Genomic DNA, 6,838 nt, shown 5'->3' with positions numbered 1-6,838 from the left:
TGATGTTTTTTGAAAATGTAAAAATGCAGAATGTTTCCTGTGATGGGTAGGTTTATGGGTAGGGGCAGCGTAGGGGGATAAAATATACAGTTTATAAAAACCATTACGCCTATGGAAAGTCCCCATAAAACATGGAAACACAACGTGTGTGTGTGTGTCTGTCTGTCTTGTCTGTCTGTCTTTACCTACTATATTTTGTACCCAGATGTGAGCTAAACCTGACAAAAATTCAGAAATTATCATTTTGGAGATGTCCTCTTTTGTTAAAATGCCATAAAATAAATATATTCATTCAAATTGTAAAAATGCAGAACGTTTTATTTTAGGGTGTAAACAGTTAGGGGATAGAATATACAGTTTGTACAGAATAAAAAACATTGTCTGTGTGTGTGTGTTCATGTTTTTCTATCCATCTTGAATGAATCCTGAAGGGGACCATCCTGAATGCACACTGACTCATGGGTAATCGTGTCACCATGGCAACCTAAATTGAGATTCACATGAGGAAACAAGCTTATAAATCATACAGAATTAGTATTTTGAAAATGTAAAAATGCAGATTGTTTCCTGTGATGGGTAGGTTTAGAGGTAGGGTTAGTGTAAGGTGATAGAATATACAGTTTGTACAGTATAAAAACCATTACATCTATGGAGAGTCCCCACAAAGATAGTGGACCGTGTGTGTGCGTGTGTGTGCTTGAGTGTGTGTGTGAGAGAGAGAGAGAGAGAGAGAGAGAGAGGGAGAGAGAGAGAGAGTGTATAAAAACAACACATTGTCATTTTTATTCCGTACTAAAGCACGTAGCAATTCTCCTTCGCCGCTCGCTTTTATATTCTTATACAAACAAACTTTTTTTTAACTGTTACCGATCATAAGATACTGGTGATGTACTGGTATTACAACTAGGCTTAATTATCCAGCCTTGTGGTTTTAGCGTTAGTGTAAAAGGACAAGGTTAGTTTTAAAACCCTACACTGTAAAAGTCTCTTTCTGCAGCTTGACCATCTTAATTGATCCTCCATTAGTGCTTTATAGACACTGTGTCCTTCGTCCTGTGCCTCTTTTATAGATACTAATAAAATGTTCAAAGTCCCTGTGCAGCTCCTTATCATGCAGCAGTGTTTTTATGCCCTGCTTACACCGGGAGTGTGACTCCGTCTCTCTACTGTACAGTCTGATGATGAGGGTACGGTTTCACGGCCCCTGCCTTCATGTCGCAGCCTGGCACCATTTTATGACTGGAAAAAGAGAGAGGAAAAGAGGGAGGCATTAAAAAAGAGATATAACAAGATGAGGTGGGGGATGCAGGGCGATGTTTATGCTAAATGATTTTATTAAATACACACATTTCACAAAAGCATTCACAATTTTCCCTATGCCATATGGCTGACTCTGGTTCCTTGGCCAAAAAGCGCACTGGGGAATATAGTGACTAAGGCCTCTGATTACAGTCTCTGGCATTGAGTTACTTGTTGTTATTGGTTTAATATATTTCCATTTCTAGGTGGGAAAAAAATCTGTTGGATTGGAATGTGGGATATAGTGGAATTAATAACTGCAGAAGAATAGGATGTGAGCAATTCCTATACTCTAAATGGTGAAAGCAGACATCTCCAGTGCTGCTGCTGCTGCTGCTGCTGGGAATGATGAAGTTTTTTGGCTCAATTATGACAGACCAAGAACATAGAACGTCATTATATTACATTTATTTATTTATATATTTTCAATGTGCAGCTGCATGATGGCAATGTTCAGAATGAAGCAAACTGATTACACCATTTATACTTGAATGTTTTTGCAGATGGCGAGATTTTTTACAGTAGGTCGGTCACTGAAGTTTTTGAAGTGACTAATTTTTGATTTTTAAGATGTTTGTTCACAATGAGACATGTATAGATCACTAAAAGTTATGCATTTAATATTACTTATTTATTTATCGCGAGAATGCACCAGCATTTATGGCTGGTTGCATAAACTGCAGACTATAAGTAAGTCATCTAATTTATTTTATTCAAGACTGGTCATAACTTTTAAGTCAGTTACACACTGTAAAATGTAATAAGTTGACTTTACTTAGAAAAAGTGAGGAAACTGATTGCCTTAAAATGTTCAAGTAAAGTAGCGTATTATTTTTTAGTTGGCAAAACTTAACAAAATTTGTACAGAACACTTGTTAATGAAGTATACTTAACTCCAAATTATTAGTTGTGCTAACCTGTTATTAGTGCTCACATTACTAGGTAAATATTAGGAAACCGACTGCCTTAAAATTCTCAAGTAAAGCTGAACTTAACACTCAATTAAGTAAGCTTAATTGCATCAAGTTGTGCTTACTTAAACCATTCAAGTTGTGTGGACATAATTCTATCTGTGAGCTGAGGAAGTGTACTCCCAGAATGCATTGCAGCACGAATAAATTGATCACAGGGCAATCGTAACTACGTTTTATTATTTTGGGCTTTATTTTACCATTTTATTTGCTGTCTTTTGTCAGTATAGCCCCAATAATGACAGCAAATGAACTTGTAATGGTCTTATTAAGTGTAAAAAAATTTTTTACCATCGTGGTGTTTTGCATGCTGAATGTTGAAGTCTGTGTGTGACTCAAGCATGGTCAATTGTTGGATATTGTCACAAATTGAGGCATTATTGCAACACTATTAAAAGTTTGTCATAAGTGTTAGCAATAAAATGTTAAAAGATCATTAATTGGCATTATATCATCAATGAGTGAATGTAACTAAGATGAACGTTGACTGCAGAAGTGGAGGAAATTAGTGAAAAGTCTATTAAGAATTGCCCCGCCTCAACCTTTTGCCCGGCCACCTGTTTTTTTGTGTGTGTGTGTTTTTTTTTTTTTCCTTTGGCAAAATAGTACTCAAACCAGTCAAGTAATGTTTACTTGGGTTTTCTAAGTAACAAAAGCATAGCATGCAAATAGTTCAGATTACTAAATTGTTTTAAGTAAGTTCAACAAATTATTGGACATTAAGGGAAGTTTACTAAAAAGTCTCAGCTGTTGGATTTTACAGTGCATAAAAAAAACGTAGATCGGTGTAAATTTGAATCTGAAAAGTATGATTGATTATCCCTAACTAACTCCTATTGGTCAGACTCAGTCATAGTGGCTATGCAACTGGACTGCAAACTGTATGGAAGCAACAATTAATGTATCAACAGTTTCGTTAACGTGCATTATTTAGTGCGACTAACTGTTGAATGATGAAGATGCCTGTAAAAAATATTAAAAACCTTGTAGATCTTTTTACAGTTTCATTTGTATTTGGTAGAACATTATTCTTGTTTTGTTTGTGGTTGTTTTTTGTAGAAAAGTTACAGAGTTAAATTTTATTTTGTTCAAGAAATAATAGGCTAGTTATGTATGGGGGAAAGAAGGGATGAGAAAGTGTGTGCACACGTTTGAGTGTGTAATAAGCGTGATGCATTGGTGGAGATATACTACCAATTGAAACTCTTTATCATTAGTTTTCTGTTTTGGTCCACTATCACACAACCTGCAGCCCTGTAGCACATATCCGAGTATATTTTCTTGATGTAGTCTTGCTTTCCATGAAGAGTTGCAAGAACAAACCTAAGTGAATAATTCGCTAAAACACCTTAAGCCCCTTTCAAACTAAATTACAAAAATCAAAGTAGCACTTGCAAATAATTGTGCTTGTGTTTTTGAATCAGGGTATGAAGGAAAACAACAATTAACAGTGAACGTTCCCTCATTCACTAACTTTGTCGACTCGCTCTGATAGGAGAGGAAGTATCTGTTTACTTTGTGATTACGACAATTTTGCTGTCGCGAGGCAGCAAATTCAAACCAGTCGCGAGGCTAGATTGCTCCAGACAACATGAAGCCCGTAGGTCCGTGCACATCCAGTCCTCCGCCATCGGCTGCGATTTCTTCAAAGTAAAATAAACCTTTATACGTAATTACAGAGAATTCTGTATATTTTTCTGTCCGTTCCCCTCTAACAAAAAGGGTATATTTTAAGGGCCAAGCATGTCACGCTTAACCACCGGCCTACAAAGTAGATCACACATCGGAGGACCTGACCCGAGTCTCTTGTTTATTCAGAGCAAATTCTAGAGAGAGGGTAAAAGGAGCCTTATTCAGTGCACATTCCAAATCGCGTGGACTGTCATATTTAGACAGTTCATATATCCCCGCTTCAGAGTTGCCATGTCGTGAAAACATTATCAAAGTAAATATTATGACTGTAGATATGTTCTTTTATGCAAAGAGCGCTAGTGTGAAGTTGGGTCCAATCTTCGGGCCTTGGGCCGGAGAAGGTGGCAAGACGGCTGTGAACATGAAAGCACAGGTTGCAAAAAAAAAATAACCGGCTCTTGATTGCGTTATTATTCTGTGCTACTGTTTTTCTTATCAGTCAGTCAACATTTCATGTCAGGAAACAAGCTGGAGAGACGCGTTTGGCTGTGTGCCATGTAGACCTGAAAGCGTGCACTTTAGAAACCCCACACGTGTGCGTACGCTGAGATCTGGACAGTGTCCCCGTGACCAGAGAAGGATGTGAACAATTACCAATTCTCAAAACACTACTTTACCATAGTTAAATATATTACACGCCTTACACCCGCAGTGGCCGCGGCCCTCTCTCGCTACCGCCTGGGATACTTACACGCCTTACAGAAATCCAGCCACCTTCAACAGACACAGTCTACTGCAATTAACCAATCATCATAATCATCATCATCATTACCATCATCATCATAATCATAAACTCACTGAACGTGCTTTGTACAAGGTGCTTCGCGCTAATTTACACCAGCCAATGTTAGTTTTTGTTTTATTTTCCCTTCTCTTCAGAGAATTTTAATATGTGGATTTATGAAAATATTCGCACGCTGCTTTGGTTTTACAGATATACAGTAACAGATTGCGAGCAGAATGTTAAGTTTTGTAACAGGGTAAAAAAAATTTGATCTGGCTTGTTTCATTTGACTTATTAATGGATGTTAATGATGTTTAATTTGATTTTATAACCTTTATATTTAAATGTTAAAAAGAAGAAGTTAGGAATATTGGTTGAGCAGACAGAGAGGATTGTAACGTTATTTTACAATGTAAATTTACTGGACACACATTTGACAGAGCTGTGAGAGTGACACACACACACACACACACACACACACACACACACACACACACAGACACACACACACACACACACACACACACACACACACACACACACACACACACACACACACACACACACACTGGCTAAGGCTATTCATTTTATAGTTGTTAGCCTATACATTTATTTGCATATTTGTATTATTTAATTTGCTGTTTTGGATATTTCTGTTTTATTTTTGTCCAGGGAAAGTCAGTGATCTCCAAAACAGTTATGGCAAAAATCATTAGGATATTATAGATCATGTTCCATGAAGATATTTTGTAAATTTCCTACCATAAATATATCAAAAATCTATTATTTTGGACAACTTTGAAGGCAAGTTTCTCAATATTTAGATTTCTTTGCACCCTCAGATTTCAGATTTTTAGGCCAAATATTGTCCTATCCTAACAAACTTTATATCAATGGAAAGCTTATTTATTCAGCTTTCAATTTCAGAAAATTTACCATTATGACTGGTTTTGTGGTCCAGGATCACATTTTACATTATGGGAATGGGGAGGACATAAAACAATTGGTCCCACTTTATATTATGTGGCCTTAAGTACTTACATAAAATAATAATAATAAGTACAATGTAATTATTGTGTTCATATTGTATTGCAAAAAATGTTTGCTGATATTGAAGGGCGATAAGGGTAAAGGGACGGGTGTGGGGATATGGGTAAGTTTAAGGGTAAAGTTAGGACAGGTGTGGGGATATGGGTAAGTTTAAGGGTAAAGTTAGGACGGGTGTGGGGATATGGGTAAGTTTAAGGGTAAAGTTAGGACAGGTGTGGGGATATGGGTAAGTTTAAGGGTAAAGTTAGGACAGGTGTGGGGATATGGGTAAGTTTAAGGGTAAAGTTAGGACAGGTGTGGGGATATGGGTAAGTTTAAGGGTAAAGTTAGGACAGGTGTGGGGATATGGGTAAGTTTAAGGGTAAAGTTAGGACAGGTGTGGGGATATGGGTAAGTTTAAGGGTAAAGTTAGGACAGGTGTGGGGATATGGGTAAGTTTAAGGGTAAAGTTAGGACAGGTGTGGGGATAAGGGTAAGTTTAAGGGTAAAGTTAGGACAGGTGTGGGGATATGGGTAAGTTTAAGGGTAAAGTTAGGACAGGTGTGGGGATATGGGTAAGTTTAAGGGTAAAGTTAGGACAGGTGTGGGGATAAGGGTAAGTTTAAGGGTAATGTTAGGACAGGTGTGGGGATATGGGTAAGTTTAAGGGTAAAGTTAGGACAGGTGTGGGGATATGGGTAAGTTTAAGGGTAAAGTTAGGACAGGTGTGGGGATATGGGTAAGTTTAAGGGTAGGGTTAGTAAGGGAAGTGTCAACAGTGCAATTATAATGTAATTACATGCAGGTGTTTTTTTTCCCAAATACAAATACAATATAAATACTTGTATTTGCAAAATAAGTGCACTGTATCAAATGATTAATTAAAATGTAAATACATAGTAGGTAAGGCCATCTAATATAAACTGGGACAATATATTTGATTACCACAATAAATGAACACACAAGATTTAATTATCCATCATTTCCAGTTTGTGGATTTCCACTCCCTCACTCTCCCTTATAATAACGCATCATATTAATTTGTTGTTTATAATTAGGCTCCTTGCATGTAGAATTGAGTTTCATATAACTTAAAATTGTATCCACACAATTTTTTTTTTTT

General features: G+C 36.9%; 1 long non-coding RNA gene across 1 annotated transcript in view; it reads right to left on the bottom strand.

Moving 5' to 3' along the window:
• Positions 1 to 346: 346 nt before the first annotated feature.
• LOC137045417 (uncharacterized) overlaps positions 347 to 6,838 on the bottom strand; it is a 38,424-nt gene continuing 31,932 nt past the window's right edge. The window contains exons 3-4 of the long non-coding RNA XR_010898768.1: positions 1,141 to 1,239; positions 347 to 484 (exon numbers count right to left, since the gene is read on the bottom strand). This is a non-coding gene — a long non-coding RNA (uncharacterized lncRNA). The remainder of the gene's footprint in view (positions 485 to 1,140; positions 1,240 to 6,838) is intronic.

Source organism: Pseudorasbora parva, chromosome 17 (genome assembly GCF_024679245.1).
Source record: "Pseudorasbora parva isolate DD20220531a chromosome 17, ASM2467924v1, whole genome shotgun sequence".
Taxonomy (NCBI): Eukaryota; Metazoa; Chordata; class Actinopteri; order Cypriniformes; family Gobionidae; genus Pseudorasbora; species Pseudorasbora parva.
This window is presented reverse-complemented; position numbering and strand designations above follow the sequence as displayed.